The sequence below is a fragment of the Dreissena polymorpha genome, chromosome 2 (genome assembly GCF_020536995.1).
Source record: "Dreissena polymorpha isolate Duluth1 chromosome 2, UMN_Dpol_1.0, whole genome shotgun sequence".
Lineage (NCBI taxonomy): Eukaryota > Metazoa > Mollusca > Bivalvia > Myida > Dreissenidae > Dreissena > Dreissena polymorpha.
Window position 1 is genome coordinate 138852691 of NC_068356.1, and position 23110 is coordinate 138875800.

Consider the following 23110-nt stretch of genomic DNA (forward strand, 5'->3'; position numbering starts at 1 on the left):
CTACTACTACTACTAGTACTACTACTACTACTACTACTACTACTACTACTACGTCTAGGCATTATCCAAATATTCCTTTTTCAGCCATAACTTTTCCATATATTCATTGAGTTTATAATAACTTGCCACAATAAAAGAATGTGTCTCATACAGCAAATGATGTGATTCAATCCCAAAGGGAAAGGTGAGTAAAAGGGACAGAAAATAGTTAAAAAAAAGATCATTGCCATTAATGTCTCAGCTTTGCCATATAAAGATCGAGTTTGAAATAACTTGGCACATATGTTGACCTTGATGAATTAGTTTGAAAAATGTGTTTAAACTTTAAGAATTCTAAAAGTATACTCTTATAGACTTTATAGTGTACCATTTAAACAACTTTTTCCATGAAGTTTTGAAAATGAGTCTAATTTTCAACTAGTTTCAAGCAGTATAAATCATTTGTCCTTTATGGAGAATATCATTAGGATATAAGTCAAAACCAGAAAATATGAATGCAAATTATATTTCTTAAAAGGAAAAAAAAGAAATCATTTGAATAAAAAATAAAAAATAAACAAATGAATAGTGTCATTTTTAGCACAAAAATTCAAAACATGCTTATTGTCTGTTTGTAAAATCAATTGATAATTATTCTTGGTGGGCCAAATAATTTCTATGCATTTTGAGAAAGAATTCTGCTCTCAATTAAATTACCAAAGAGACAGAAACAGTTAAAATAAATACTTTTCAAGTTTATGATAACATGCTTCATGTGTATAGTTTCCCCTCTACCTACTTTTAAAACTTAAGTCAATCATCACCAATTACCTGGATTGAACCAGGCTCCGGTTTACTGTTGGTGACCGGCTAACCAGATGGAAGAAGTTGAAGAAAAGAATCGTTAACGGCTGCACAGTTTCCGTGGTGCTCTTCATCATGGGGATGAACCTGCTGATAAATGCTGCCCAACGAGAGACACGTGGACTAAAGACAGAGTCAGAAATCTATCTCCCATCTAGCAGAGGCTTCATGGATGACCTCATATTGACGACAACGAAACACGTCCAAGCTAGATGGATGTTGACAGCCCTGACGGATGTCGCTTCATGGGGAAGAATGAAGTTCAAAGCAGCACAATCCAGATCTCTCGTCATAAAGAAAGGACAGGCAACAGAGAGGTTCAAACTCTACGTACAGAAGGAAGAGATTCCTTCCATAGTGACGAGTCCAATAAAATGCATGGGCAAGTGGTTAGATGCAAGCATACAAGATCGCGACAATATCAAGAAGTTAGAGCAACAGGTAGAGAAGGGTCTCAAGAAGATTGACCGCTGCGGACTACCCGGCAAGTTCAAAGCTTGGCTCTACCAGCACCCACTGCTCCCAAGACTAATCTGGCCGTTGATGCTTTACGAGGTATCCTGAAGTACAATAGTGGAAGCCCTGCAGAGAACCACTAGTCGACATCTCAGGAAGTGTCTACGAGTTCCACCCAGCTTTACCAGTATTGGACTCTACTGGAAAAGCAACAAGTTACAGCTCCCGCTATTTTCACTGTTAGAAGAGTTCAAGACAGCAAAAGCAAGACTTGTGTTGACCTTGAGGGACTCTCCGGACGAGCTCATACGTGAGGCAGGGATCCAAACCCGAACGAGCAGGAAATGGTCAGCGACAAAGTCTGTGAGCCAGGCAGAGAACGCGCTCAAGCACAAATACATTGTATGAGTGACTGCTGTTGAGAATGAAGGAATTGGCGCGAGAAAGGTGGTACTGTGGAGCCGATCAGACCAGAAAGAGAGGCATGCCATGAATCAGTCTGCGGTCAGGAGAGGGGAAGAAAATTCCAGACAAGCAAGGGCTGTAGAAATGGGAGCACAGGGAGCATGGACCACATGGGAAACCGCAGACAGAAAGTTGACCTGGGGAGACATTTGGAAGTATGAGCTTTTCGGTTTTCCTTTCTTCTCAGGTCTGTCTATGATCTACTTCCATCCCCAGCGAACTTGTGCCGATTGGGGACTCACAGAAGATCCAAAATGCAGGCTGTATGACAGAGTAGCACCCTAGAACATGTTATGTCATCTTGCACTACAGCACTGACACAGGGAAAATACAGATGGAGGCATGACTTGGTCCTCAGAGAGTTGGCTGACTGGCTAGAGAAAGAACGGAAGAAGGAACGTGGCAATTACCCTCGCCATGGGCACATCGCTTGCGTCAAATCGGGTGAGACCATGAAGACACAGAAACCAACAAAAGCATCAATTCTTGATGGCACGAGAGACTGGAAGACCTTGGTAGAAGGCTTGTTTTCGCAAACGTGGTTCAAACGACCCTTTGACCAGATATTGTATTGTGGTCAGAGACAGGAAAGAAGCTCGTCACCATAGAGCTTACAGTACCATGGGAGGCAAGATGTGAAGAGGCCTTCGAGCGGAAGAAGGCAAAGTACACAGAACTCATGGATCTGTGCAAGCAACAAGGCTGGCGTACTTGGCTATTTCCCGTGGAAGTTGGCGTTAGAGGGTTCTGTTCCCAGTCCGTGCACAGGCTGATGACAGCAGTACGAACTACTGGCAGGGAGAGCGAAGTGGCTATCCAGAGACTGAGCTACGCAGCTGAACGGGCATCAAGCTGGCTGTGGCTGAGGCGAGAGGAGAAGAGCTGGAGGCAATCAACCAACACGAAGTGACTGATTACCACTGTGGGCCCACCGCTATCAGAATGTTCATGGAATTAAAAGGGCCGAAACATTCTAAGACGGCGGCATCCATGCTGATGATGTTGGTAGAGGAGCAGTCTATAACCAAGCACAGATTGGTTAGACTGTATTCAAACTAAAATAACTTAAGTCAGGCAATCATTGAATAAATTCTCACAACTACAAAAAACGTATTTAATTAGTTATAATTGATAATGATACACAATCATTTATAAATAATTTTGATTAATTATTACAAATAAGTAATCAATTAAGTTTAGACAAATTAAGTTATCAATTAATTTTATATTTTGTTTTGTTTAAATCTTCATATTGAAACTATAAATGTTTTAATTGTAGTTGCAAGGCCAGGCCATTTGTTCACATGACTGTTTCAGGCCTGTGTTTCTGATGACTGTTTGTGTTTCAGACCCTTGTTTTGACATGAATGTTTGTGTTTCAGGCCTTAGCTGCACCAGCTGCCAGAGGGGCTCCTGGAGGGAGAGGTGCCGCTGCCCCTGCAAAACCAGGGGCCGAAACTCCTGCTCTACCAGAAGGTTGAGAATAACTCCTTGCTTTCATTTTTTATAATTTAATTAATGTAATTAATCTGTAAAATTGGTGTTGGATGTTGCCATTATTGCTCATTAAAAGTGGTGATTACATTTATTTTACCTGTTAATTTGAGTTGTATAGATGTTAGCACAAATATGAATCACATGCAAATTAAGCTGCAATTATATATAAAAAATGCACTGGGAAGTTGGAAAACATATCTTTGAAGGCTTGATCATTTAAACTTTTAGCTTGTGATGGGTATTTGATATTCAATAAATATATTTCACATCTTAGCATGTGAGCAGAGAAGAGATTGTCTGTAGTGTCTGAAAGGATTCTTACTGTCTGAAGTTTAACCCATTTATGCCGAGTGGACTCTCCCATCCTTCTAAATTGGATCAATTTTTCCCAAAATTAGGGATGTTTAGTATATTTATTTATATAATTAGAATATTTCTTACAGAAATTACTTTAAGCAAACAGCGAAGACCCTAATGAGACGCCGCATAATGCGGCGTCTCATCTGGGTCTATGCTGTTTGCCAAGGCCTTTTTTCTAGACGCTAGGCATAAATGGGTTAAGTTGATTATCATAATCCCCATGAATTAAGTATTATAAGGTCCAATAAAAAGTTCCATTATACCTATCTGTTGCATTTATTAGTCTTATCTTTGTGTTATTATAAATACTTATTTACCATTAAATCACAAATGATGTTTTTCCCCAAAGACCTATAAAAATACGGTATTCTCTAGGTTTTTGTTTTTCCTAAAGCCAAAAATATCCAGTGAAGGAGGAGCCAACCAAAGAGGAGGCCGCTCCTTAACCAGCCCTTTATTAGGCCCCGCCACAATAAACACGAAGTCCTTCAGGCCCAGCCTTGGACTGGCCTGGGCACATAGGACAGCCAATGAGATTCCAGATGCCAAGAAATATTATAATGAGGTCATCGCCATATCCCCAGATGTAAAGGTTCTTTCAAATTTTAAAGAAATATAAACATTAAATAAAGACGTGACACACTGAAATTGTGATTTACTGGTAGGTAATAAGATAGATCATCTAAAGTGTACAAAAGCAATATATATATGTTCTTATAAAAGCATACATAATATCTATATATTTAAGATTGCATGCATATTATTAAATTCTGATTTGTTAACTGTTTATTGCAAGTCTGGACTACATTAAAATCATTAATTATACGTTGAGAATATCACTATTGAAAACGAATTTTTATCTGTGAACTTATCGTGGTGTTCCAGTCCTTGCTGTCATTATGAATAAATCAAAACAATTGTGAAATATATCGCAATCTCAACTGTATGCTATCATTTACGGAGCTCATTGATTCTTGATAAATGGAGGATACAGTAACACCATGTACAAGAACATACTACATGTATTTCGGGCAATTAGATAATGTCCTACCAATAGAGGACTAATTTGAAACACTTGCAATAAACTGTATATAATCAAATTGAGATTAAACCATGTAACATGGTGCAATCTGTATTTGTCAAATTGTGAACAGACTGCGACCGATTGCAGAACAGCGTATTATAAAGAACTGACACGCATTTTATCAGGTCTTAGCCATAAATCTTAGAAAATGACAACGCTCAGTTACATTTTAGGTTTGACATAATTAGCTTTCTTATGTAGATAACAGTTGTATTTTTAAGCTACAATTTCAACTATTTAACATTGAAAGAAGCGCTAAGATGTGTACTGTAGTAAAATGATTAAGGGCGTCATGTTAGGAGAGACAATTTTCAAATGTAAATAGTCTCCCTTGTGACTTATCATATTAGCCTTGTTCTGGGAAAACTTGGCTTAATGCATGTTAGCAAAGTGTTGTCCCAGATAAACCTGTGAAGTCTGCACTGGCTAATCATGGAAAACACTTTCTGCTAAAACTTGATTTGTGTTAAGAAAATACTTTCTTACAAAAAAAAATATGAAAGGGAATGTGTCTTCCCTGGTCAGCCTGTGTGGTAGCACAGGCTAATGTGGGACGAAACTTTACGCACATGCATTAATGTCCAATTTACACAGAACAAGGCTCATAATATCATACCAAACGTCACACAAAGAACTACAATTTTGTTGTGACATGTCCTGTATCATACCAAAAGTCACACAAAGAACTACTATTTTGTCATGACATGTGCTGAAACTTTTGATGTCAATCTAACAATGTATTTTTTGAATGCACTCTCATGATAAAAGGAAAATTACACAAAACTTTGAAAATAATAAACGTAACATGCATCATTCTTGCAGTTGATGTGTACTGCAAGATTTTCGTCTCGGAAAAAAACCCGTTCGATGATGCCTACATTTTCGGTGACTTTGTAATATGACGACCCAAGACTTGGACCAAACATGATCACCTATGGCAAAATTCTTGGTCTTGGTTAATACAGATTTTTAATATTATTGTCAACGATAATCATACATGTGTTTGAATTGTTACCTGAATACATACTTAGCTTTGTCATGAACAGGATTAACAAGCTGAATTATACTATAATACAAATGAGCCGCGCTCGGTGAAAAGGGGGTTTAATGCATTTGTGTAAAGTGTCGTCCCAGATTAGCCAGTGCAGTGAACACAGGCTAATCAGGGACGTCACTTTACGCCTAAATTGGATTTTTGTTAAGAAGAGACTTTCTTTTAACAGAAAATATCATAAAATCGGAAAGTGTTGTCCCTGATTAGCTTGTGCAAACTGCACAGGCTAATCTGGGACAACACTTTACGCACATGCATTAAGCCCCTTTTTCATAGAGCAAGGCCCAAAGTTATTGTGGGATACTTTATCATATGTTTTCCTCAATACTAATATGCAAAAGTACTTATCATCATTAGGTACTTAAATAAATTCACGCACATAGGTATCTGCATGTATTATGTGGAGGAGCTTTATTTGCCAAAAAAACATTTTGTACATGTATAAGTTAAATGTACCGATTTCTGAACCATTGTGACGATCACATTAACCATCAAAAGAAGCAATTAACCACTGTTATTTGAAGAGTCTAATGTTACTAGTTGCACATTAAGTACAAAAGGTCATTGGACTTTTTCTGAAATTATATAAAGTATATGAGCAACCAGAAAATGGACAACGTAGTACATGAACTTCAATGCCTGAACACTTCTGTAAATAACATTAGTAGACTACACTTGGATATTTATGAAAAGGATATCCAGTTAAGATGACATTGTCGAGTCATTTTCAAAAGACATTAAAGAATAAAATAATTCTGTGTTTCATACAGTGCTATGAAAGAGTTGGAATTAAATCGTAATATATAAGCCGGGTTCTGGGGAGATCTGGGCTATATGCATGTACACAAAGTGTTGTTTAAGAGTAGCCTGTGCAATAAACACAGGCTAATCAGGGACGAACTTTCCGCCTAAACTTGAGTTTCATTTAGAAGAGACTTTCTTTAAACAAAAAACATCACTTAAAGGCATAAAGTGTCTTCCGTGATAAGCCTGTGAAAACTACACAGGCTCATCTAGGACGGCACGTTAAGCTGTTCCATAGTGGAATATTGTTCGGATACAAGTCTTTTATTTAATTGAAGACACAAGTCTCAAGGTAGTTTAAATTGGTTTTAATAGTCAAACTAAAATAATATTTTCAATATCTTAAATTAATACAATGGTATAAATTATGTTCTAGCCAAATCCTCCCTTACATCTGAATTGTGCGTGATTTAGCCGGAAAGTGACAGACATGAACGGAAATGTGACACATACTGCGTCGCAATTTAACACATCCAATGACTATTTTATTTGCTTCCACAACCAATATGTCTGCCTGTGGTCTAATCAAGAGAAAATGCAACTACATTAAAGCGAAATTATACGATTTTTTTTATATGTGTTAAATTCTAATATATTGATAAAATATGTCACAATAACACAAAATAGGCAAGAAAATTTAAACATTGAAGACGAATTTCATAAAATGCAGCAAAGACAAATTAGCGCCCCGAGCCGATTGTGACGACTATATTTCGTATAATATTTTCCTACAATAACCGAAGCATTCGTCTTTTTATAAGGATAAGAGTAAGTGTTCGTGTGTCGTATGAATATATATTCTGCAGGAATTCAAAATGAACCGTTAAACTAAAGTTAGATTCACATTGTACATGCATTATATATATGCTGGCAAATTCCACTGTACATACATTTTCGATTTCAGAATTAAATATCTCGTTTATTTTAAATTTTTCGACACATGTTCTTCTAAACTTTTATTTTAATTTATATTGAAATATATGTATAATAAGTTTTTCACAAATTTTATATATATTCATAAATTTTTGACAAAATCGTATACCGGTAATCTCGCTTTAATTTATGGTGACATTAATTGAATTTTCAACCTCCAAGGGAAGGAAATACTAATGTTAAATATATTAATCGTCGGTCATGAGATATTCATGTACTCTAACCGAACATTTTCCTGAACTTTAAATAAACTTATTCTTATAAGAAATTAAGAATATATGTATCTTATATTATACCACAGAACATTTAATAACAATAATTCTATGTAATACCCTCTATTCTATGTCTTAATTTTGTATATGTTCTGTGAGAATAATTTCTAAATTAGATTAATGATGACGATTCTGTTCTATGATGGTATTTTTATATGATTTAATATACATTCCATGACAGTAATTTTCATGTTATTTAATAACAATAATCCTTTTTTACGATAGTAATTTAGTAGTTATAATTGTATCCATGAATATTTTATCAATGATAATTGTGTCCTATAAGATTCATAACAACCATATAATTCTTACTAATAATTGTATTATGTGACAACGCACACATATTAGTCGTGTTCTGAGAAAACTGTGCATAATGCATTATGCGTAAAGTGTCGTCCCAAATTAGCCTGTGCAGTCCGTAAGGTGTCGTCCCAAATTAGCCAGTGTAGTCCGTAAAGTGTCGTCCCAAATTAGCCTGTGCAGTCCGAAAAGTGTCGTCCCAAATTAGCCTGTGCAGTCCGTAAAGTGTCGTCCCAAATTAGCCTGTGCAGTCCGCAAAGGCTAATCAGTGACGACACTTTCCGCTTTTATAACATTTTTCGTTTACATGAAGTCTCTTCTCAGCAAAAATCCAATTCATTCTTAAAGTGACGGCCCTGATTAGCCTGTGCTGACTGTACAGGCTAATCTGGGGCGACATTTTACGCACATGCATTAAGCCCTGTTTTCCCAGAGCGCTGCTCATATAATTCTATTTGCATGCCGGTGCACTTGATAGGTATGTAAAGATCCTTAAAGAGAAGTTCAAGAACAAGACCTTGCAGCAGGTGTACGCCGGGGTGAACGGACGCAATGTGAATGACCCTGAGATGCAACAGTTCTTCAAGTTCAAATGCTGGATATAGACCTTAATGTTCAGAAGTAGCAACATTTTGCAGGGCCGGCTGGGGTTTTGTCATCCTTTTGGAGATTCAGGTTTTGAAAATTGGGAATGTGAATTGGGTCTTATGTTTATTTTAAAGCTTGCATTATATTTATGAAAGCTATGATCATGCTTAGCATTTTAAAATATTAATGTACATTTTATGTATGTTTGAACTTGTATATATAGACTCCTTTATTCAAATTTGATCTAACACGAAAAGAAGGTTTAACAAAAATATATTATACCACATAACATATCACTTTTATAATTATCATGTGTGTCACATTTAAATCTATTTGGTATTTTATTCACAATGTTGACTGTCACTAAAATACCACCAGATACGGGGCATTTTTTTCTTTTGAAACTGAAATAATTAATTTCACAAGTCGATGATTATATCAAACCTGTCTCAAACGAAATCAGTATGGTGTTTTTTGTAACTGCACTTTCATGCGACATTTTAAATGTATATATATATATATATATATATATATATATATATATATATATATATATATATATATATATATATATATATATATATATATATATATATATATATATAAACAAAAACGCTGTATTTATTTTTGCCGAAGCTTTCGACCTCACGGTCTTCATCAGCGGCCATTTTTTATTTTCAGATCAAAAATGTATCAAAAGTGCAACCTTTAAAACAGCCCTTTAAATCTTCTTTATAATATTTTTATGTCCCCCACCACAGTAGTGGGGGACATATTGTTTTTTCCCTGTCTGTTGGTTTGTTTGTTTGTTTGTGTGTTTGCGTCAAACTTTAACATTTGCCATAAATTGTGCAATATTGAAGATAGCAACTTCATATTTGGCATGCATGTGTATTTCATGGAGCTGCACATTTGAGTGGAAAAAGGTCAAGGCCATCCTTCAAGGTCAAAGGTCAAATATATGGGTCAAAATCGCTTATTTAATGTACACTTTTGCACATTGAAGATAGCAACTTGATATTTGGCATGCATGTGTATCCCATGGAGCTGCACATTTTGAGTGGTGAAAGATCAAGGTCATCCTTCACGGTCAAAGGTCAAATATATGGGGACATAGTGTTTCACAAACACATCTTATTGAATTTAAGTTCCAACCACATAATTTATGCCATCATTAGATGTGTCTGAATGTTCAACATCAATACCAAACATTGAAATCTAAGGAAATGCCAATAGTTTCTTTTTGCATTCACATATGTACAAGTCGTACGTCAAGCGTGTTATATGCATAACATACACTGGCATCTATCATATGAACGTGCATTTAATCACCTGTAGCTATCAATGGCATGTATGGACTTAAACCTTTGTGACATTTAGAGGCTTAGTTCTATCTCTCCTCTTTTATCTCCCTAAATGAAATCTTGTGTACAATATTTCTGTGTACTTGCCCCAGGGCTTCTAACATCAGCTGAAAATTCTGGGAGTCTTTGTTGTTGTCTTTTAATGTCCACGGATGTCGGAAACCGATCTCAAAATCACTCCGAATTTTTGTTCAAATTGTGATAAATAAGTTACAAAGATGGAATTGTGTGGACCTTTGAATGTGTGACCTAAATTCGCAGCAACCGTTACTTCGTTTACACGCGAAAAGCGTTTAAAATATATACTTCAGTTATTTAACACGAAAATAGTTAACGTTTATGGGAGTAAAAGATGGGTTGGCATTCTTCAAGGTACTGCACAGCTACAAAAAGATCGTTTGAAATTTTACAAAAACAAACACACAATTTAGATGTGATTCGTGTTTATGTGAAACTGTCAATCTTCCTTATTTTATCGACAATAGATTGACTACAGGCAAATTAATACTTCGGCATTTACCCTTTTAAAGAGCGTTCAAAATATGTGTATGGGAATTATACGTGTGTCTGATTCACCAAACAACAAAAGCAATATTCGACTACGCGCTCACCGTTGGAATGGTGCATGTGGATAGGTTGATGTGCATAATTAGGAACAACTCCGTAAACTCGCCATTCATAGAGGGACATGCGTAAGTACGATTGTTTAATGACGTAGTGTATCAGACTGAGTGATGTATCTGCTCATAATTATGCCACTTAAACGATTAAACCATTATTTTACAAATTAATAATTGTTTAATAACTAGGGAAAAATATACAACAGAAAGCAAATGAAATGCCACATACTTTATACAGAAGTCACTTTATGTTTTTGTACATTTCGTAAAATATATTATGTACCGTTTCATAAGACGATTTACAACAGTACAAAATACGGCGAAATGGTGTTATTTTTTCAATGAAGCATGTTAACATCCAGCCAAGGCGCTGTAGTAATCAACTCGGGCGACATTTCGTTGATTTATAAAGGCAAAGCGCCGAAGACGAACACCAGTATCACTTGCAATACCAGTAGTGTGATGGTAGAATCCCGAGATGTTTGTGGAGATCGCACGATCACACCGCTTTGAGGGGGCGGGGGGGTGCGGATGCTGGTGCTGGTGCTGTTGGTAGTATTGTTGGGGGTTGTATCGTAAAAAATCCTGTAAAATGTGGTTAATCATAAATGTTCGACAATCTTTCGATATTGTTTCGGAAGTAAAAGAACACAAAGGCGAATCCTTTTCTCCCGTTGTGGAGATATTAAAGATTTGCAAAGGATTTCGTTTGATAAATATTGTGTTTTCCTAGTGGGTGAACAAACAGTAGATCAGTATCTTCATATCATAAGTGTTTCATGTGTTGTGTATCCTAAGCTTTTGAAAATTTGAACAACACCAGGGTAAACAAAATGGTCTAAATACCGTTAATAAGTATTGTATAAAGCGTACACATGGTGCAAGTGCGCGTGAATTTTGAAGATACACAAATAACAAGCGCTTGACTATATTTTGGCTTTGATAATATAAAGCGGATTATCTTTAATGATCCAGATATGATTACTTGAACATTATCTGAGCGGGTGAATATCAGTAGTAGTTACAGAGTTATTTACAAGATAAGTATTGATGCAAAGCATCAAAGGGCGTCGGGAATTTCAGTGAAAAAGGCACTCAATGAAGTTACATGGAACGATTTGTTTTCTACTGTAAATATTAATATATTGGCCGATTATTTTAAACAAAATAGAAAAAGATACTTGTATAACCATTATCTATGATTTTGTGCTATAACCCCCAAATAACCATTATCTATGATGTTGTGTTATAATCCCCAAATAACCATTATCTATGATTTTGTGTTGTAACCCCCAAATATTTCATAGTTCATTTTATTTACATTGGTTTCCCTTTTTACTGGCATCCGTGTGCAGTTTTCATTAATGGAACAAAACTGTGTAGGTTTTAAAAAATCTGCTTCACCTTGTAAGCGTAATTTCATATTTTTCTCAACTTCAAGGGGAGGTGATTCTGAACTTATTCTTACGTTGCTCATTTACGATAGGGGTTGAGTACATTGATATGAAAACACTGTAAAAGTTTTAATGTGCTTAAGAACCCACCACCCTCTCAAACATATATTTCATGGGCATAATAAAAACAAAAAATGGTTACAATAAAACAGCATATATATTTTAATTAAAATGTCTACATCAAAACAAGAAGTTAACATAGAACACAAATAAAATAATTTGATTCTACTGGGGATCGAACCTTGGGCCTCTCACATGTGGAGCGAGCGTGTAACCACTACACTACGGAACCGCTTGAAAATCACCTTCTAATTAAGATATTAATAAGCTATTAATAGTCGGTTTAAATGTAAACCCGGAAGCTTAAACGCTGGATAGTGAGCGGGTTAAAGGTCCATACCAAAGAGTCCATACCAATGGCAAGATACGGGTCAGGCCTGCGGCCTTCTATATGTGGTTCTTAAAAAAACCTGTAGGAGGACTTGATAGTAATGAGACTGGGGTGCTGTGATGATGCACCTCATTGATAAGCGGCTGCTTCCTTTATCAAGACTCATTATTACAATTATTAATACGTGTCGCGCTTCACGCTCTATAGCGCCTTTATTAGTAACTAGGTGGTTGCTAGGATAGTGGAACAAAAAAAGTTTTGGTTTATACAAAACCAGAAAGTTTCACCGGTTCGCGTATTTGCCCAGTCCCTGTGATCTTTTATTATTGCCAAGTCCCTGTGATCAGATATTAATTAAAAGAATTAGCTGTGCATTATTGGCAATAAACGTTGCAGTAAATGTAAAAGGCACAAATGCATTACTTATCTACACTAATTTACACAAAAAATCACCACTATGCAAGATATTCTGACAACAAAAATATAAACATTGATCCGTAAAATAACTTCTCCTCCCATAAGCGAAAAAAACGTATTACATACTAGTCGCCGCACATCAGTGCGACGCCAATAACTTTACGTAAAAGAGCCATTACGGCAAACGTTCAAAGCAAGTAATGACAATTAATGCATGTTCTTACAAAATGAATATTCAATCTGCCTTTAAGTACCACCAGGCGTATTCTTTAAATTAAAACACAACATCCCAGTGGGCACCCAAACGTTGCTGCAACGTTGTATTTAGGTTGCATTCAAACGATGCAGTTTGGTTGTACCAATGGTGTATATAAAGTTTTCCTGACGTTTTTCCAAACGTTGCTGCAACGTTGTATTAAGGTCGCATTAAGACAAATAATTTTTAAATTCTATTTTTTTAAATAATATAAATATATAATATATATATATATATATATATTACAAATATAATATTATATAAATATATACATAATATAAATAAAAAACGCTCGCCGTATGGGAATCGAACCCACCAATTTCCGATCGCTAGGCGGACACATCATCCACTACACCACGGCGACAGTTGACAGTGACAGACAAAATTGTTGACTATGTATTTTCGGTTGAATCTTTGAAACTAGATTCTACCATTTTAATGCATATCACAACTTAAATAAAATTGAAGAAAATACGCGTTAACCAAAACTCGAACAACAGTCTGCGCTATTGTTAGAAAAACCACAAAATAAATATATTTTGATTATGTTTTTCTTATACAAAACCAGAAAGTTTCGCGTATTTTCCCAGTCCCTGTGATCTTTCCCCTGTGATCAGTTGTGGATCAGTTATTAATTAAAACAATTAGCTTTGCATTATTGGCAATAAATGTTGTAATGAATGTAATAGGCACCAATGCAGTACTTTTTTACATTAATTTACACAAAAAATCACCACTATGCAAGATATTCTTTAAACAAAAATATAAACATTGATCCGTAAAATAACTTCTCCTCCCATAAGCGAAAAAAAATGCATTACATACTAGTCGCCGCACTCCAGTGCGACGCCAATAATATATTGTGAGTTAATCATGGGCGCAACGAGTACAGGACGATCGTAAAAAGGGAAGGTTCAGAACGTTCAAACCATACAGAGTGAAACCCACGGATCGGACATGGGCTTAAGAAAATGGATTCAACCGTCGACGTCAGATTTTTTTGATGACTTTTATGAAAACCTTACAGACCTATTTTATGTCAAAAACTCAACTTATACCTAAGCACAAATAATACTTAACAATGGTTTTGGATCAATAAAGTTTGCATTACAATTCACAACGTCGCGGATTTAAACCATTACATATATTACAGAGGCAAAATTAAGTGAACAAGTTAAGGATTATCAGCACGTTTCTGTCAGATAAGATTGTTGTCTTATGAGAGCATATCATTAAAGTAACTGATACGAAATATCCATTTATATAATACATTATTTTTTCACAGGTTTCACATACCCTGTTTCCCATGTAATATAACCATTACGAATATTTTTATCTTACACATGTGTAATACAACATTTTTAAGCGTTTTCATTGGCTTAGTTATCGTTTATTGACCCATCGCATTTTGTTATTTTGCTGAAATGACGTTGCAACGTCCAATAATGTCATGAAATGTAAACAAAAACAATAACCACCAATATCTTGACTATACGTCATGCCACCCTAAACAGTGTAAGGACGGAATACCATACAGTCAGGCGAAGCGATATAGACGTATTATATCGGATGACAACAGTTTTAAATCGTCACTTCAAGACCTCAAGCATCATTTCAAACAGCGAGATTATCCGGAAAAAATTATCGATTGTGCATTTGAAGAAGACGCATTACAGTCCTGCAATAAAGCAAAAACAAAAGTTATCCCATTTACAGTGGAATATAATCCGTCATTGCCAAACATAGGAGCCGCAATAAACAAGTATTGGGACTTACTTAACCTGTCACAGAAAGAAGAAGTGAAAAGTGTGCACGAAACTTATAAGCCAATACTGGCGTTTAAAAGGCCTAATAATATAGGAAACTTCATTACACGTGCTCAGTTTACGAACAGTTTGAACAGTTCACGTGCGTCCAGTGCCTGTGGAAGAACACGTTGCTCCCATTGTAAATCCATACACGTTGGAGAAAAATTTAAAAGTACAGTAACAGGCGAGCAATTTAATTTACAGAAGAATATGAATTGTGCATCTAAAGATGTAATATACCTCATTACATGTAAACAGTGTAAGAAACAGTACGTTGGACAAACCATGCAACCGGTGTCAAAAAGAATGAACAGTCATCGATTTGACATAAAAAACTTTTCTAACCCTGAATTTTCAACTTTGGTCGCATCACATTTTAATGAAGATCACCACAGCGCAAATGACTTTTCCTTTATGCCAATTGATGTTGTTAATAACAACATAGATCGTCTATGTAAAGAAACTTACTATATACATAGACTTAAAACATTACACCCTAATGGTATGAATAACAAAGTTCTTTTTAACATAAAAGACTAGCTCTTCAATTTAATTAAGCTTACTTTTGTTTTTTCCTATTAGTATTTTTATATATAATTTTATAGGAAATTGTGTATTCTTGAATCCGAAAGTTAAGCTTAATTTAATTAACGTTCATTTTATTGACGTACATTTTCCCGCATTTTAATGTACGTTAAGTCAATGACGTAACATCCGCTTTCTGTTATTATTTGTATTATCCTGATGAAGGCGTAAGCCGAAACGTTGATAAAAAAGGAAAGAAAAATATGTGTTTTTGTTGGATTTATCATACTATATGAAATGTAAACAACATTCGGGATTATTATGTTTGCGTAAATATTTATTTAATTTGCTCATTTAAAAGCATGTGACAAAAAGATCTGACACTCGTTGTCATTTCGTACAATATTTTATTAAACTCGTCCAGGAAATTCGTTAGTAAGCTCGCCAAAGGCTCGCTTACTAGCAAAATTACTGAGCTCGTTTAACAAAATCTGGTAGCTATGACAACTCGTGCCAGATCCTATATAATATGGAATCATTATTTGGTAAGAACGAGAAGCTTTATTTTTCTTTTATACCTAATGATAAAATATGACATTTCTACAGTGAAATAACAGCCGTGAAAATAAATTGTTATATTCACCAGTGAAAATAACAAATCTTCGGAACTACTTTTTCTATTTTCACTTTTTTAAAATGTAGTCTATCAAGATTTTTATGACCAGGGAGTGAATTAAAATCGGTATTCCACAGAATCCAACAAACTTTTTTTTTATTTTCACTTTAGACCCAACCGGCTTTTTATTGCATAAACCAGCACTTTACGGAGACTCCGGAGATGGATGAAGTGTTACGATTGTTTTATTTTATGCTTTTTTCACCGTTTATTTAAATCGTAAAAGAATTTAACTGAATAATTTCGCTGGAATAGTGACGTCATTTCGTCGAATAAATGACGTCATTTTGTTTATTGAAATGTATTGAGGAACGCCACGAGAGAAAGGGTAACTTTTCAGCGAAAGGAAACGGCTGTTAATTATTTTCTTGAAAAAGGGGCATAAAATAAACAGAAAATTTGTTCATTTCGGTGTAAGATCGTTTGTTATTTCTACAGTGAAATAACAGCCGTGAAAATAAATTGTTATATTCACCACTGAAAATAACAAATCTTCGGAACTACTTTTTCTATTTTCACTTTTTTAAAATGTAGTCTATCAAGATTTTTATGACCAGGGAGTGAATTAAAATCGGTATTCCACAGAATCCAACAAACTATCTTTTTATTTTCACTTTAGACCCAACCGGCTTTTTATTGCATAAACCAGCACTTTACGGAGACTCCGGAGATGGATGAAGTGTTACGATTGTTTTATTTTATGCTTTTTTCACCGTTTATTTACATCGTAAAAGAGTTTAACTGAATAATTTCGCTGGAATAGTGACGTCATTTCGTCGAATAAATGACGTCATTTTGTTTATTGAAATGTATTGAGGAACGCCACGGGAGAAAGGGTAACTTTTCAGCGAAAGGAAACGGCTGTTAATTATTTTCTTGAAAAAGGGGCATAAAATAAACAGAAAATTTGTTCATGTCGGTGTAAGATCGTTTGTTATTTCACTCGTGAAAATATATTTTCTATGATCAATCGTGAAATAACAAACGAACTTACCCCCGTTCACACATAGACGCCGCTTCTACTACGATCAAAGCGTGGCCGAAAATTTGGCCGATCGTGACAAATCGCAGGAGAAACGGAGTGGAGTCTTCATAAGCGCAGTAAGATCGCGGAGTCTTCATGATCGGAGAGCTCTACGCTCTCACCACGCTTATTTTGAATATGCTCAAAACAAGCGTAGCAGGATCGTGACCAACAAGAAACGAGAAGAAAAAGAAAAAAAATCGAAATGAAAACCAAAATTTGCCAAATTGCTCGATTTGCTCCGATCGGCCTCGATCCGCCCCGATCCAAACCTTTATCAGATCGTGGCTAGATCGGGATGATCGTCGTAAAGTCGCAGCTCTGTGAGAACGTTGGGGGGGGGGGGGTCACACTGACATGAACAACAAATATGCTATACATCTTACAACAAAGTTTGCAGTTGTTTATTTAATTATAATGGTAAGAGGTACTTACCGCCTGCGCTCCAAAAGTAGAACAAGAGGATTTTCTCTAATTGCTTCATACGTTAAGATATATCTTATATGCAATTTAATTTGCCAATTGAAGTCTTTCCGAACAAAATCACCAGGGCAAGGCAATGTCTAAGACAGGTACATTAGTTAACATTTTTTGTAGAAAAGAACGTTACTATAGTACGAACCAAGTACTCAATCTATATAGCCCAAAACGTTTTTCCCAGCACGTTGAGCGTACTGAGTACCATCGTCCTGGGTAACTTTCATTAGCCATGCAACTTACTATTAAAATTACTATTTAAGCCTTGTTCCGAGAAAATTGGGCTTAATGCATGTGCTTAAAGTGCCATCCAAGATTAGCCTGTGCAGTTTGCACAGGCTAATCAGGGACGACACTTTCCGCCTAAACTTGATTTTCGGTAATGAGGGACTTCCTTGAAACTAAAAATACCATACAATCGGAAAGTGTCTTCCCTGATTAGCCTGTGCGGACTGCACATGCTAATCTGGGACGACCCTTGCAGCACATGCATTAAGCCCAGTTGTCTCAGAACGCGGCTCATTTATCTGAACGGGCCGGCTAGGTCAGTTGGTAGAGTGCTAGACTATAGATCCGAGGATCGCGCGTTGGATCCTTGGACCCGCTGCCTCACTTGTGACGAGATGTGTCATGAAATCCTTTCTACGGTAACTCCCATCTTCAGACTCAAGTAGGGAATTCCTCAATTACTAGCATAAGCATGTGATTTAGTTCTGATGAAACAGCTATTCTAGGAAAAGTGAGAGTTAGTCAACCACCTTAAAAAAGCTAAGTAAAAATTAACCATTTATATATTTATAAGTTTATGTATCAGAATACTTCTTTACCATTCAAATTCATTCGAAACATCTTCTACAATGTAATCGCGCGTTCCAAATCGACTGAGTCGAATGTATTATTTTTAAAATGCCTTACCAAACAGCACTAGAGAAACCAGTAGGATTTTGGAAAGCATCTTCTGAAATAAAAGAGTGAGATACCGTGTACTATAAGTAAACGAAAACATATAACGGACCATGTTGAACTTCGTATATGTTCTTTATCAATTGAAATGATTGTGCATTTTTAAATTATTGCACATATACAAAACTACATTTAAAGAAAAGAACAACTGTTCAACAATTGTCAACACTTAAGAAAATTATTCACGGATGGATTTCACCTAGGAAGTTTAAGAGAACATAGTCATCCCGTAAAAAGAATACAGTTACACAAATGTACAAGTACAACAATAAAAAGAACATTAGGGTGTCACCTGATTAAAATAAATGGTAACGATACCAGGGTACAGAATCAACGGGATTTTCAGAGATTAACACGCGGGCTGGACAGAATGTTATCACACCGTTAAGAACTTTATTTTTGCAAATATCTTAAGTTATTGAAATCCATTTGCAGACATCTTTAGTGTATAAAAGACAGATTTTCTTGCAGTTTGTGCCGATGTTAAGGGATAAGAATAAATACTTGAATACGTCTGATATCGGTAACAGAATTTCACATTGCTTAAAGCATAAGCTAGTAGTACAAGTCAAATTTTAAACAAGAACATAGGCTTATTCAATACAGTAATTCTGATGTATTTAACATTGCCATAAGCAGCATAAAAATCTGTCTTTTATGCACTAGTTGAAAGTATTAAGAAAAAGTGTTTTAAAAAATAAATCGGAATGAAGCACCACTTACCGTCGTGTGTACTACCATTAAAGTTAAAAGGGGAACCTCGCAAAGTCACGTGATCCTGCACTATGATTAATTAATAACAAATGGATACTAACCGTGTTTACGATTCGATTGTTCGTAATACACTGATTCCTCCTTATTACAAAGATATACGCTCTAACTTACCGGTAAATGTCCGAATTTGCTATATAACTGAACCACCGAACAGTACATTTCATTTTATATTATCGAGAACCGCTCCCGGTCATATTTTTACAGGAAGTGTCAATACAAATTCAGGAAGTGTCAATACACATTTAGCCATTACATAGGTGCTTATAATCAACGTACAGTTAACCGCTAGGTCAGTTTTGACTGTAAGTAAGTAAGTTAGTAAATTGCTTGTTATAGTAACATGTGCAATATAACAAAACATCATGTTAATATATATATAAATGTGTTTTGCATCCGACCCGATGAACCTATAAATCACAAAACAGAATATTTCAAATTATATACAATAGCTCCACATACACTGATACGTGTGAATAATATATTACGAATATGAATATGAAACAAAAATTGTAAAGGAATTTATGTCGATGATATACTCGTTCAGAACTATGCATAAGTAACGCTTTAATAATCAATTTAGCCAGTTTTCGTGGACATAAAGACATAAGTATATTCAGTTTATTAAAAAAAAAATAAGGGATGCTAAGTTATGTTGTTATAATACTGCCAAAGAATGCCTTATAAGTTATAAGCACTGCCAGGTTTGATTTTTGTTAAAGGTTTGAAGTCCAATTTTGATGTTTTGGTGCCATGATATCGTGCATCAGATTTAATATATATACTTTGGGTGAAAATTAATGTTAGAGAGAACATATCATATTGTATCATATGAAATCTGAGATAGTCATATAACTGTGATTACCCGGAAGTATAGTATTTGTCCCATTGCGATTTACATACTTTTTGATGTACATTTTGTAATTCTGTATCAAATTGTGTGTTCTTCATCTGTCTGTGTCACCTTTTGTTGTTCAATTTTTCACCGATTGGTATTTCTTTAGTTCTATCTAACACATGTTGTGTACGATTATTTGTTTTCGTTGTATAACTAAATAGGTTTATTATTATTATTATATTGAGCGCCAAACTAAATGGTTTCAAATGAATACGAAACCCTGCTTTCCATGTAAGTGTACGGGAAAGTGGGTCCGTGCGCAGATCATCGCCCTTTCCGTACCTTAAATGATCTCGCTACAGTTACATTTCTATTATGCTCGAATATGAATTAATACAACGCATCGTTCCTAAAGGCCTATTGTAATGCGTAACATAAGAGCAAGACACGAAAACGAAATAAAAAATTAATAATATAATTGGCATTCATCTAAATGTTTTTTCTGCATGAAGCGTTTCAATTATTCTCGCCTTAGATAGGAAGTCCGCCTGCCTGAGTGCAGTCCGCAAGGCTAATCAGGGACGACACTTTCCGCTTTTGTAGAATTTCTCGTTTAAAGGAAGTCTCTTCTAAACGAAAATCCAGTATAGACAGAAAGTGTCGTCCCTGATCAGCCGTGCCTACTGTACAGGCTTATCTGGGGCGACACTTTCGCACATGGTTCAAGCCTAGCTTTCTCAGACCGAGGCTCAATTAATTCTCCGAGTGTAAAAAGGGCGCAACATTATTATCCGTTCCATAACCTACTGTTTACGATATTCTTTTATGAAACGATATTGCATTGAAAACACTGTGGCGGCGTATGTTTCTAAAGTGTATAACGGTTTATTGTTGTAACAAAACATGCATGGATAGTAAAGGAAACATTTAAGTAAATTCAGTGTGAATGTTTTTCTATTTATTTGTTCAATAAAGTGACAAATTAATCACCGGCAATGTAACGGCAATAATGTAACGGCACGAACGGTCAGAATGTTTATTTCATACGTTTTATTGAACTATGGTACCATGGTCCGTTAATTTTGCAGGGAAAATGCCTTTACTCCATGAAGATTTCACTCTTTGCTCGGGTCAGATCGTTGACGAGTAGGTCAGGCGAATTGTGTATCGTGTTATTTCTTAAATTATTATTTCTTATTTCTTGACGAGAAAGCCTAGTCGTCGAACTAAACTGCTTGATATATCAAGGATATGACTTATTATAGGCTAGACTTTAACAAAATTGAATCTTGTATGTGTGCCCTTTTTTAGCTGTGAATATTCCATTTTAAAATATTTCTGCACACAATTTTTTTTTTTTTTTGGCTATTGATGAAAATCGAAAGATAAAAGTTGGTATCAAATGAATAAATTTTGATACCAGGGCTCAGTGAACCAGAAAGCAACTAGCCCGAGTCACTGGACATGGGCGGAATGATACTTATTGACTGGTTCATCCACTTGTAAAAAGCCGTTTTAAAAGGATCAAATATAAAATGGGCTTTTTTTTATAATCTGAGCCTAGCCGGCGACAAGTTACTTGACCTGCACGAGAAAATCCATAAACTCGTGGCTGTTTACCGAATCTTTGTTTTTTGCCTTAAGTACTGTAATCACGTTGTCACCAATAGGTGCAGTGTGTCACACAGGTGTTACTGACAATAACGTAGTGACGTCACCATCTATGTATAGAATGCAAATAGGTGTTCATTATTTCTGCAATTCATCAACGCGATCTGCATTACTGACGGATTTATACATGTACATTAAGCTGGTTCAAATATGTAGCCGAAAGCGCTAGTCCAAATAATTACGTTAAAAGTCCTCTTTCGCATTTGGTATTTACATCCAGTATTCTGAAGGTTTTAATTTTTACTACCAATACTTTTAACAAGTGTTAAACTCATTTTACTGAGAAAAATAAAAATGTCAATCGGCGACTAGGCTTCCCGTGCAAGAAAAGTGAGCAGATCAAGGGAATTTCCATGCCACAACGAAAGCGAAAGTAGGCATTTTTAGGTAAAATTGATGAAAATTACTATATAGCACACATTGAACGTAAAGATTTGATCATTAAGATGATATCAATGACACTAGATATTTGACATATTAAGGAAAAGCTATGTTAAAAAGTCATCAAAGTGGCATATATGCACGATTGTTCCACCACCCTCGTCATCATTCCATCTTCGATAGAGATTGTGATAAGTGTTTGGACCTGCGGAATACTGTGAACCTGTAGCTGTATATATGATCCAACTCATTGACTACCTCTTTTTATACACAAATGTGTTAACGGGTTTTAATTATAGATTTTATTACCTGTTTTGTGAAATACGATCATCCATTTTTCTTGTTTATGACAGAGAGGCAGCACAGAATGAACAGAGAGGCAGCATTTTGACAGAAAGCCCACCGTTATGCATCTACACCGTGATAAACCAGAAGATAATTACGAGTGCTTAGGGTTACAACAAACGGACTAAGTCGTAACGCAATCTAGCTCAGTCGTCGAGATACGAGTAACACATGCGTAAAACTTATCTACCAAGACGAACCTACGCGTAAAATTATTATTATGTGAAGTTTTGAATTATTAAGAGGTCAGTACAAGAAATGCCGTCCTAATGATGTGCTCTGAAAGTCTTTTCTGTATTCGATTTTCAAGTCTTTTATTTGAGTCGTGATTGCGATAAACAAAAATACATTTCAAGTATTTAATGACGCAATTACTTCTTTAAACATTAACGATATTATCGATTGTAAATATCACTTACTCACATTAACAAATTGTTATTTCGAGATACATGTGTTACAAGTTAACAACCTGT

The 23110-nt window shown here is 35.5% G+C and overlaps 1 long non-coding RNA gene across 1 annotated transcript; it reads left to right on the forward strand.

Annotated features, from left to right (window-relative positions):
• Positions 1-2080: 2080 nt before the first annotated feature.
• On the forward strand, positions 2081-4745 carry LOC127870449 (uncharacterized). The gene is made up of 3 exons (XR_008044826.1): positions 2081-2802; positions 3147-3240; positions 4016-4745. It is a non-coding gene; the product is annotated as an uncharacterized LOC127870449 (long non-coding RNA).
• Positions 4746-23110: the final 18365 nt, after the last annotated feature.